Source organism: Narcine bancroftii, chromosome 8 (assembly GCF_036971445.1).
Source record: "Narcine bancroftii isolate sNarBan1 chromosome 8, sNarBan1.hap1, whole genome shotgun sequence".
Taxonomy (NCBI): Eukaryota; Metazoa; Chordata; class Chondrichthyes; order Torpediniformes; family Narcinidae; genus Narcine; species Narcine bancroftii.
The window spans coordinates 159,511,492-159,523,827 of NC_091476.1; the positions used below are offsets into that span (position 1 = coordinate 159,511,492).

The 12,336-nt window shown below is 44.8% G+C and overlaps 2 long non-coding RNA genes across 3 annotated transcripts in view; one reads left to right on the forward strand and one right to left on the reverse strand.

Moving 5' to 3' along the window:
- LOC138741483 (uncharacterized) overlaps positions 1-1,434 on the reverse strand; it is a 39,236-nt gene extending 37,802 nt beyond the window's left edge. The window contains exon 1 of the long non-coding RNA XR_011343518.1: positions 1,264-1,434. This is a non-coding gene — a long non-coding RNA (uncharacterized lncRNA). The remainder of the gene's footprint in view (positions 1-1,263) is intronic.
- LOC138741484 (uncharacterized) overlaps positions 1,158-12,336 on the forward strand; it is a 28,201-nt gene continuing 17,022 nt past the window's right edge. Inside the window, exon 1 of one of the 2 annotated variants that reach the window (XR_011343520.1) lies at positions 1,158-1,409. This is a non-coding gene — a long non-coding RNA (uncharacterized lncRNA). Of the gene's footprint in view, positions 1,410-2,014; positions 2,129-12,336 lie in introns of those variants that run through there. The other variant, XR_011343519.1, reaches the window with a different exon arrangement.

The following is a 12,336-nucleotide window of genomic DNA, read 5'->3' on the forward strand; positions in this document are numbered from 1 at the left end:
CACTAATGTGAGCATCTCATTCATTACATCAGATGGATTCCTGTCATCTAGTCCCTCCATATTTAAAAGCCTCATGCTGCGTTCATGTCTAGTCAACTCCAGCGTGTCCAGGAGAAATTGGCAGAACCTGGTGTATTGGTTGTCCGCCGGGGGTAGGCAATAAATTCACTTACTTTAGCTGCTGTAGCAGTGTCCAACGCACCTATGATGTGCCAAAATTTCATGTCCTCCACCATTATGCCACGAAGACGAAACAGGGTTTCAGCCTGATTAAGCCATACCTGAGGTTGATGGGTCCAGAAAGGAGGCAAGTGAAGTCCCGCCGCATTAACTGCCGCCATGGCAGCAGCTGCTGCTGTAGTTGTGTCCGTGATAACTGAAGATTCAAGCTTCAGCTGAATCTTGCAGTCATGTCACCAATTGTAGCGGCTACTTTGGTAGAGCTACTAAAGCAATACACACACATACACGCACACACGCACGCACGCACGCACGCACGCGCACACACACACACACACACACACACACACACACACACACACACACACACACACACACACACACACACACACACACACACACACACACACACACACACACACACACCAGGTTACTCAACACAAGACTGTTTTATTTAGACTTTACAGGCTTCTTTTATTTACCTTTGTGAATAAGGGCTCCACAGGTTGGGGTGGGACATCATCCACAGGACCAGCAGGTTTAAATTAAGCACAGTGAGAGTCCCGCACCTTTTGGCAGGAGACTCAGCAAAACAACATGCCGTTACTCAGCAGCAGCACCGCGCACGTGCAGTCCATTAAATGGGTGAGTACCCAGCTGTCTGTCCTATAGTTCTTTGCGCCCGCCGAAGAACCGCACTGGCAACAGTTCACAATACACTCAGACCACTACGTGACTGCTACAGTTAATGATTTAAAAATTATAAATAAAATAGATTTAACAAATTTAATAGGAACATTTATTGCTTAAAAACTAAAGATATTCTCTTGGAAAATATACAAAAGTTTGTTTCATATATTATGTTCCCAATTTTGCAATACAGGTTCCTCCCTGTAAAAATAAATTTTCAAATCCCTTCCTCCTCCTGTCCACAGCATATTACATGCAGCTGAAATCATTTGTGATAAATATAACTGGTTACACCAAGCGTGTGGTTTTATTTATCTTGGAACTGCTTTAAAACTGCAGGCTCCACAATAATGTTCAGATATCCACTAAACATGAGATTCCAGGCCTACCTACCAGGACACTGATCAAGTTGTGTGCAGCAAAAAGATACTTCAACATAAGAACTCATACTTCGTTAAATCAACGAATTCTTCACGAATCTCGTGGCACAGTGGGTTAAATCCTTGGCTGTTAAAGACTCACTCCCTCTGCATTTCAAGGTAATAGCTGAACCAGCTGTATATATCTTCTCCAGTGACAGACTGAATTGTTCCAAATAATGTTAGTGGAATGCTGGGGAGTTAGATGTGCGTCAGAGTTGCTGACCTTGGGTGGATACAACTAAAATTGTTCCATTCTTTCCAAAATATTGCAGGCTTGATCAAGGGTAAGACTTCTGAAAAACTGGGACAATACAAGGGCCTGTAAAGGAAAATCATTTCAATTATAATTGAACAAAGTGGTAGCCTTGTGATCTGGATGAGACTCAGTGGGTGATGACTGAGGGAGAGGGAGAATAGCTACATCATCTTCCAAAGTCTGAGGAATATTGATCATTGTGGCTTCAGAATTGTCCCTATTGACTTTAAAGTGGCCTACTTCAAGTACATTTGGCATTCACCATGGGGCACAGTTCTGCAGTAAGATTAAAACCCGCATTATATGCTCTATTATTAACAGGGGAGTAATTTACATCAGAAAGATTACATTGTTCAATTCTTTTCTGACAACAACATTCTGAATTTGTGCAGGGTTGTATGTGATGTCATGTATGTACATTGATAATAATTCTGAAATCTGAACAATTTTGTTTATTGCAGGTATGAGGCTTCACAATTTCACTTGCATCTGAGTCAGTGAGTTGAATGGCATTGCAGGAAGAGAAATTTAATCAACTTCAAGGATAATTTCATAATGCAAGGACCTTTATCTTACTGCAGTGAGTTTAATTACTGAATGCAACAATTTCTCGACATCCAGTAATGGTGAAGTTGGGGTTGAGCTCTTCTTTTTTTCCTAAGTTTTGGTAGCAAAACTCATCAAGCAGTTAGTGATGGTTCACAACCCACTGTTTATCTTCCTCACTAGAAATTTCTGTGTTACCATGAACCATTGAATCTGCTTGCAAATTAGGGCCTGCTCTTAGTGTCAGTCCATAATAATTTACATTTTAAACTATTTAAATTAGCAAAAATATTGATAGGAATTTTGTATTTTATTAAAACAAATATACTTTTACTAGCAGTTGAACCACCCAACAGCTCAAAGTTAGATTTCCAACGTTGAACCAAATTTATTCCTGGAATAACTGATGATGCTATCTTTGCATTAACTGATCTCAAGAATTATTTCTTGGTAACTGGGAGAAATTTGTGGCACTAACCACATCATTATTCAAATGCTACCAAAAAAAACAGAAATGTGATTGCAGGGTGGAGGTGGTTGAGAATTAAATATTCAAATGTTGCCAGGTAATTGGGAAGGGTAGGAAGGAAGGCAAGAGGGATGGGGAGGTGCTCAAAATTAAGAATGAGATCAGAATGACAGTGAGAGATGGTACAAGATCTCAGGAACAGAATGCTGAATCAATCAAGATAGAGATTAAGAATAGTGAAGTGGGGGGTGGTGGGGGGTGGGGGGGGGGGGAAATCACTGTTGGAGTACTCTAGAAATCTCCAAATAATAACATGTCAGTGGGATAGGCAATAAAATAAAACATGTCTGAAGCATTTGAGAAGGGTGTAGAAGTTCTCATGAGGTACTTTAATCTGCATATAGATTGGGTGAATTAAGTTGTTCAAGGCAATATTGAGGAGGATAGCTTTCTTGAGCAGCGGGTTACCAACCCTGCAAAGAGATATGAGATCTTAAATCTGGTCCTCTGCTGTGAGACAGGTAAAATTAATGAGCTTGTAGTTAGGGATACTCTTAGAAAGAAGGATCACAGTATGACTGAATTTCTGTTACAAATGGAGGGTGTAAATTTTCCATCTAAAACCAGCGTATTATGCCTGAACAAAGGAAACTACAATGGGATGAGGGAAGAGACTGGCAACACAAGCGGGACACTTGAGAAGCAACTGAAGTATTTCGAAACATACACAAAAGTGCTGGAGAAACTCATCAGGTTTTGCAGCTTCCATGAAAAACAATAAGCAGTTAACATTTCAGGCCAAGAGAATGTCAGAGATTTTTCACAGTGTTCATCATAGAGCCCTCAGCATAGAAACCTTCAACCCTGCCACATCCATCCATGGTGAACTTTTTTTTGCTTATCTGCACCTCCTCCATGCCAATTTCAGTACCTACATATGTTGATATTGTCATAATGAAATGGTGACGGGAAAGAACCTTGAATGGAATTGTTTGGTTTAGAATTGTTTGATTCTGAAGATGATCTGTTTTCATGGCAGCTTGAAGTTGTGGCTATCTTAGATCAATTCAAATATCAACTGAAAATCTCTTTCCAACCCAAAGTGAATTGGTTTGGGTAAAATCACAAGATTTCAGATTTATTGTCAGAGTACAGACATGACATCACAATAAATCCTGAGATTCCTTTTTCCTGCCGGTGCAGCAAAATTTCCTCTAATTGGTTGTGCAAAAAAAACTCTACACAGTGTAAACATGCAAACACACAAAAGAACTGTAAACAGATAATGAATGTAAACAAACGTACAGAGAAAACAAAAGAAAATCAATAAAGTGCACAAGTAGGAGCCCTCAAATGAGTCTCTGACGGAGTTTGTCATTGAGAAGTTTGATGGTGGAGGGGTAGCAGCTGTTCCTGAACCTGGTGGAGCAAGTCTTGTGGCACCTAGACCTCTTTCCTGATGGCAGCAGTGAGAACAGAGCGTGTGCTGGTGGTGTGGGTCTTTGATGATTGCTGCTGCTCTCCGACAGCAGAGTTCCCTGTAGGTGTACACAATAGTGGGGAGGGTTTTGCCTGTGATGTCCTGGGCTTTGTCCACTACCTTTTGGAGGGCTTTACACTCAGGGTTATTGGTGTTCCCATACCAGACCATGATGCAACCAGTCAGCGCACTCTCCACCTCACCTTCATAGAAATTTGCAGGGTTTCTGGTATCAAACCAAACCTCAGCAAACTCCTGAGGAAGTAGAGACACTGATATGTTTTTTTCACAATGTCATTGGTGTGCTGGGGCCAGGATAATACAGGATATGCCTTTTATGCAACTATTTCAAACATCATACATTTTGCATAATGATGAAGACTGACTAATCCAACAGGTGGTGGAGCCCTGAAGGTAAATTGGCCAATTACGGACTATGAGCAAAGTAATATAGCAGACTGGCAGCAAATACTTCCAGAGAGGTAAAGGCTGAATCAAGGGAAATGGTGAGAGGGCTGGGGAGAAATTGAAGAAGGGAGGTTGAGACAGGAGCTGCCAGGGAAGGGGAGGATTAAAGGCTGGGAAAGATTGAAATAGAAATGTAGTTGAGGGTGGCATCATCATCTTTCCATTTGATCTACCCAGCAACCGAATTATGTAGCATTTGTCAGCACAACTCAACCAGTGTCACCCACAACCTCAGAACAAATGAAAAGGCTGAGTGGTGTGAGTGTGTGACTTCTGAATAATTTACTTTGGCTTGTAAATCCAAAGAGAAAAAAGGAGCAGACAGTTCTCAAAACAATTTGAACTTTGAGCGATAATTTTGTAACAACAATGTTCAGCATAAAATTTTGCTTCCCTTTAAAAATATTGTACTTTGACTGTTCTACCATTTCATTTCCAAGATACTTCATGAATACCAAGGTCACTGGCAGATCGGTTTGAATTGTAGAATGATGGAGACAGCATGTCCAAAGAGTTGTTATGCATTGAGCTGAAATGACTCATTCTTGATTCATCATCTATGTTAACGACATGGATGACAATGTAATTAACATGGTTCATATGTTTTCAATGCCTGTAAAACTGGTGATACAGTGGACAGTGAAGAAGGTTGTCAGAGAATACAATAGGATCTAGATCAACTGGAAATGCGAGCCAAGGAATAACAGATGGAATTTAACACAGATAAGTTACCCAGGACAGACTTGCACACTAAATAGAGAGTGTTGTGGAACAGAGAGACCAAGGAATACAGGTTTACAGTTCCATGAAAATTATGACACAAATAGACAATATGGGGAAGACGGCATTTGGCCCACTTGTTTTCATCAGTCAGGTCATTGAGTACAGGACATCATATAACAACCATACAGAACATTGGTGAGACCACATTTGGAGTATTGCATGCAATTTACATCACTCAGCTTTGGGAAAGATATCATTAAACTGGAAAGGAAGCAGAAAACATTCACAATGTTGTTACCATGGCTGGAGGACTTGATATACAAGGAGAGGTGAGGATTTATTTCCCTAGAATATAGGAAGTTGAGTGGTATACTGATAATGTAATCTTTCTTAGGGTAGTGGAGCCTAAAATGAGAAGACATCCATTTAAACATGAAAAGGGAAAGAGCCCGGGGAGGGTGGGGGGGTGATTTTTTGACACACAGGACACTGTGTATGTGGAACAAGCTGCCAGAGAGGGCATAATTACATTTAGACAGGTACAAGGACAAGAAAAGTTTAGAGGCATTTAGGACAAAGGCAGGCAAATGTGCCTGGCTTAGGTGGACAACTTGGCTGGCCTGGACCATTTTGGCAGAAGAGACTTTCCATGTTGTACAACTTTGTGACTCTGTTACTCTCCAGTTCCTTGCACTAAGGGTGAACAAATCCCCAGGAAAACATATGCCAGATCTTTAATTGTGAAGAGATTAATTAGGAATTTATTTTAGTTTTCAGGTTGTAATATTGACCTTTTGTGCCAAGTTGACCAGTGGTACATACATCAAAAATAATTAAGAGTTTTGAAAGGCTGGTGTTGAAGCATATATCAGATCCTCTTTATTGACTACAATTCAGCATTCAACGCCATAATCCCCTCAAAATTGATCAGCAAACTCCAAGACATGGGACACAACACTCCACTGTATAAATGGATCTTGAATTTCTTCACCTCCAGACACAATCATTGATGATTGGTAAGAACATCTCCTCCACAATCTTCTTCAATCCTGCATTCTTAGCCCCCTGCTCTACTCACTTTACACCTACAACTGTGTGACTTGGTATGACAATAACACCATCTACAAATTTGCTCACAATATCACGGAAGTGGGTTGTATAAAAAAGGCTGATGAGGCAGCATACAGGAGGGAGATTGAAAACTCGACTCAATGTAACCAAAACTAGGGAGCTGTGTTGATTTCAGGAAAGGAAAATCAGAGGTGCATGATCCAATGAATATTGGGCAATCAGACGTGGAGAGGGTAAGCAAATTCAAGCTCTTGGGAGTCACTGTCTTGGAGGATCTTTCCTGGACTCACACACTAATGGCATTGTGAAGAAAGAACATCAGCACCTCTAAAACTTTACAAAAGATTGAGGACAGAGCCTTTTACATCACAGGCAAAATCCTCCCCATCATTGAGAAAGAACATCCACAGGGAATGCTTCTGTCGGAGAACAGCAGCAATCATCAAGGATCCACACCACCCAGCCCACACACTGTTCTCACTATTACCATGAGGAAAGAGGTCTAGGTGCCACAAGATTTGTGCCACCAGGTTCAGAAACAGCTACTACCCCTCCACCATCAGACTCCTCACTATCATTTAAGGGCTCGAACTTTTACAAATTATTGATTTTCAATTCTATTTGTATTGTACAGTCATTTTGTTTATATTTCTTTATTTGTTTACATGTGTACATTGAGTACAATTTTGTTTTGCACTACTGGCACAATTGGCTTGGTGGTTAGCACTACGGTGCCAGCGATCAGGACCAGGGTTTGAATGTTCTCCCCGTGACTGCGTGGGTTTCTTCCTGGGGCTCCGGTTTCCTAACCAACCGTTTGAAACATCCTGAACAGTGATCAAAGTTCTGCCCCATTTTGCTAGCTACCAAAATATTAAATGTTTCTGAATGTTCAAAGCTCTGCAATAGTAAGGAAATAATTCTATATAATAAAAATGTCAGGTGGATTCATAAAAACTTAATACACAAAACAAAACACACAATTGTTACTAATCTGGAGCGGGATCCAGATTATAGGATCCTTCGCTCTCGAAGCAGTAGGCCCAAGGCTGTGACCCTGCTGAACCTTAAATCCCAGTGCTGAGTGGGACTGCACTTACATTGAACTCTCTGTACTTTTAGATTTGTTGCTTGCAGTATACAGTTGTTTTTATTTGCATGTAATTCTTCTTCTTTGGCTTGGCTTCGCGGACGAAGATTTATGGAGGGGGTAAATGTCCACGTCAGCTGCAGGCTCGTTTGTGGCTGACAAGTCCGATGCGGGACAGGCAGACACGGTTGCAAGGGAAAATTGGTTGGTTGGGGTTGGGTGTTGGGTTTATTTGCATGTAATTAGTTGTATTGCATATAACACTTTTTGAAAACTCCTGGTTGGATGCTAATTGTATTTCCTTCCCTTCATATTTTCCTTGGCACAATGACAACAAACTTGAGCCTATCTATCTAATCAATCTATTTATTTCGGAGTTGATTCCAAGAGCAAATGCTGTGATAGAGATTGTTTTGAAAAAACTGGCAATGGTACAGCAACTGCAGCCCAGTAAAACCTGATGGCATCTGTAAACATTCTCAATGAATGTAAATCTAGTGGATCTATGATTCTCCTCCCTGCCTCAGCATCATTTTGTGGCTTTGAGGTGGCACTATTTCAACATTTTTCCAACTATCACACCCAAAACGTCTTCCTGTTCCAGCTCATTGAATTGCATATCGCTCCCTTGAGTTGATAATGATCGCTGAGACCCAGTCAGAGTATTAAAACATCTATGAACATATCTGAGGGATGCCTGGCATTGCCTGAGTCCAAAGCTCCATGAGTCGTATACATTAACTGGCTGCTGTTTGGTTTGTTCAAGAGGAAAAACAGAAAATGCGACACTGACAATTTATACAGCCTCAGTAGTCTGCTCTTTATAATGCAAGGTAGATACTCACAGACCTTGGTTATCCGTGTCAGTCTAAGGAATCTCAAATCAAAATTAATGTGAAGCAAACAGCTTAACCAAATCATTGAAATGTAGCGATAGCTTCAAGGGGGAAACGAGAGCAGACCTACACGCTGGAGTCAGTTTCGTTTCCAACGGTATATTTGAAAAAGCCCGTGCTGTGCCTTATAAGCCGGCCGTCAAGTCCCACCCCTGTGTTGGCGGTAACACGACGATGCAGCCGAGTGCACGTGCGTGGCCCCATGAGAGAAGCAAAACCCGGCAACGCCATCTTGACGCAGCTGCTCAGCTGCTGCAATTTGCGGCACCACACAACCACCCCCCCCAGAACTGGCTCTAGTGTCCTGCTGCCCTTGGGCGCTGTGGAGTCGTGCCTTTAGGCGGTCGCCCTATCATTTGGACTGTGCTGGTACGATCTGCTGGCTGAGGTCCAGATGTGCTGGTTTCAGTCTGTCTGCTGTGAACATTTCCTCCCTACCCCCAATGTCCAGAGCAAAGGTTTTGCCAGAGTTGCACAGGACCTTGTACGGGTCTTCATAGTGTCGTTGGAGGGGGTGGAATGTAGGCTGCAGCGGACAAATACAAAGTCTGCAGTTGATAAGTTTGTGGGGATGGATGCCGGCAGGTAACCATGGGATGAGGGTGGCGGGAGGGGGGGGGGGTGTGCAAATGAGGCTAACCTGTCCCATAGGTCCTGTAACGATACTTTCCCCTCGGTGCCTGAATATCGGGACAGTGGGAAGGATTCGCCTGGCAGGGGCACCGTAAACCAATTCCACTGAAGATGCCTGTAAATCCTCTTTAGGTGCCATCCTAAAGCCCAGTAGGACCCAGGGAAGCTTTTCCACCCAAATGGGGCCATTTAAATGGGCCATGAGGGCTGACATCATGTGGCAGTGGAAACGCTCGACGAGTCCATTGGACTGTGGGTGATAGGCAGTGGTGTGGTGCAGCTTGATTCCCACGAGCATTGAGAGCTGTGTCCACAGTGCTGACATAAACTGCGCCCCTCTGTCGGTGGTTATGTGGGCTGGTACCCAAAACCTTGCAAATCAATGCGTGAACAGTGCCCTGGTGCAGGAATCAGTTGAGGTGTCCTTTAGAGGAATGGTCTCTGGCCATCTCATGGAGCAGTCTATTACTGTGAAGAGGTACCGGGCATCTCGGGAGATGGACAGTGGGCTCACGATGTCAACATGTATATGTTTGAACTGTCTCTTCGAAGGGTTGAACTGGTGGACTGGAGTCTTGACATGACAGTGGACTTTGGATGACTGACATTGGGTGCAATTGCAAGCCATCTGAGTGACTTGTTTTCTCAGGTCATGCCACATGAACCTCTCTGCTACCATACAGGTTGTGGTTTTTATGGACAGGTGTGCAAGGTCATGAATGGCCTTGAAAACTTGGTGTCTCCATTGCTGTGGCATTACCGGGCACAGTGCGCCAATGGAGACACACAGAAGTGTGTCAGGGCTGTCTGGCAGACTGAGGTCTTCAAAGTGGAGGCCAGTGATGGCTGTGCAGAAGGCCTGCATTTCCTCGTCCTCTTTTTGGGCCTGTGCCAGCTGAGAGTAGTTCAGCCCAAGGGAAAAGGACTGGATGGCAGGCCAGGAGAGTATGTCATTCACGACATTGTCCTTGCCGGAGAAGTTCTGGATGGTGGTGGTGAACTCTGATATATAGGATAGGTGGCTTTATTGGCATGCTGACCAGGGGTCCTTGGCCATGGCGAAGGCGTGGGTGAGGGGCTTGTGGTCCGTAAACACCGTGAACAGCCTGCCCTCCAGGAAATACCAAAAGTGCCTGATAGCCAGGTAGAGTGCCAGGAGCTCCCTGTCGAACATGCTGTATTTAAGTTCGGGGGGGGCGCAGGTGGCAGCTGAAAAAGGCCAGTGGCTTCCACTGACCTTCAAAGGATTGCTCAAGGATGCCCCCAATGGCCGTTGCTGATGCATCTACGATGAGTGCCGTAGATACGTCCGATCTGGGATAAACCAGCAAGGTGGCGCTGGCCAGGGTATTCTTCATCCTGGTGAAAGCTGTGTCGGCCTCCTCCATCCACGCTAGGGTTTTCCTTTTAGTTGATATCTTGGCAAATAGTGGTCTCATGATGCAAGCCACCCACGGGATGAATCGGTTAGAGAAGTTAACCATTCCCGTGAATTCCTGGAGGCCTTTGAGGGTGTTGGGGCAGGTGAACAGGCGTATTGGCTGTGAGCTTCTCTGCTGATGGTGCCGCCCCGTTCGCGGTGATAGTGTGGCCCACGAACTGCACGGAGTCTTTCCCAAATTGGCACTTCACCATGTTGACCGTGAGTCCAAACTGTGACAGGTGAGCAAAAAGTCTGCGGAGATGGTCCTTGTGCTCCCCATGGTCCTTGCTTGTGATAAGTATGTCATCCAAGTAGATGAACATAAAGTCCAAGTCTCTGCCCACTGTATCCATCAAGCGCTGAAAGGTTTTTGCCGTGATCTTGAGGCCAAAAGGCAAGCAGAGGAATTTGAAATGTCCGAAGGGGGTGATAATTGCCGTCTTGCCAATGTCGTTTGGTTGGACTGGGATTTGGTGATAGCCACGCACCAAATCAACTTTGGAGAACACCTTCGCGCCATGAAGTTTGGCCGTGAAGTCCTGAATGTGTGGAACTGGGTAGCGGTCAGGTGTAGTGGAGTCGTTAAGGCAGCAGTAATCCCCACAGGATTGTCAACCGCCCAAAGATTTGGGGAGCATGTGTGGCGGGGACACCCACAGACTGTCGGACCTGCAGACTATGTCCAACTCTTGCATCCAGGAAAATTCCTCTTTGGCCAACTGCAATTTGTCTGGAGGAAATCACCTGGCTTTGGCGTGGAACTGGAGCCACTGGGTCAATATGTGGTGTAGCACCCCATGCTGTGGCATGGTGGAAGTGAATTGCAGCCTGAGGATAGCCAGGAATTCATCCAGGATGCAGCTGTACTCGTCCTTAGGGGTTGCAGGCGACAGTAGCTTTGAGTTGGACAGTTTGGAAAGTCTGGGCATGCACTAGGTGCTTGGCTTTCACATCCACCAACAGGCTGTGCGCCCGAAAGAAATCAGCACCGAGGAGCGATGAGTGAAATTCTACCGGAACTTCTCGTTGCCAAGCTGTATTTGCACGTTGCACTTGCCAAAGGTTTTAATGGTAATGTTGTTTGCCACCCGAGCGTGGGGCCTCATGGTGGCGTTCGTATCTCCAGAGCGGTTGGTGGGATGACACTGAGTTTGGCACCCGTGTTGATCAGGAACCATCGGCCACTAATTTTATTGGTGACATGCAGAAGGCTATTGGTGTAGTCAGCTGTCACGGTGATTAGCGACGGCTGGCCTGGCCATTTTCCGGAAATGAGCAGGGTTGTCTGTATTTACGTGCCTGTGCCCCCCAGCGTTGGAGATAAAACACCAGGTAGTGTTTGGTGCCTCTGCCGGCTTGCTGGGGCGCGGTTGTTCCCGGTTGGAGTTGGGGCGCGACACCTAGCTCATGGCAGACTTATTTTTGCATTTTGTGCGCCACAGGACATCTGCTCTGGCCGTGACCTTGCGTGGGTCCAAGAAGTCCTCATCTGCTAACTGCGACTGTATATTGTCCAGCATCTGGACTAGGAAAGCCTGCTCAATCATGAGGCATGGCTTGTGGCCCTTTGCCAGCGTGAGCATTTTGTCCATGAGGGCGGGTGGTGCTCTGTCTCCCAGGCCATCTAGGTGCATGAGCCTGGTGGCACGCTGGTGCCTGGACAGGCTGAAGCTACTTAAGAGGAGCTTCTTGAGAGCTGGGTATTTACCTTCCTCCAGGGGGTCGTGTTTCAGATGTCCACTCTGGCTGAGGTTTCTTGGCTGAAGGTGCTGACGACATGGTAGAACATTGTAGAGTCAGAGATGATCTGCCGGAGGTGGAATTGTGCTTCTACTTGCCCGAACCAAGTGCATGGGCGAAGCGTCCAGAAGGACGGTCATTTCATAGCCACTACATTGACAGCTGCAGTGTCCATGATTTAGAGTCGGGGTCACCAACTGTAGCGGTAGCTACAAAGGGGAAATGAGAACAGAGACTACACACTGGAGT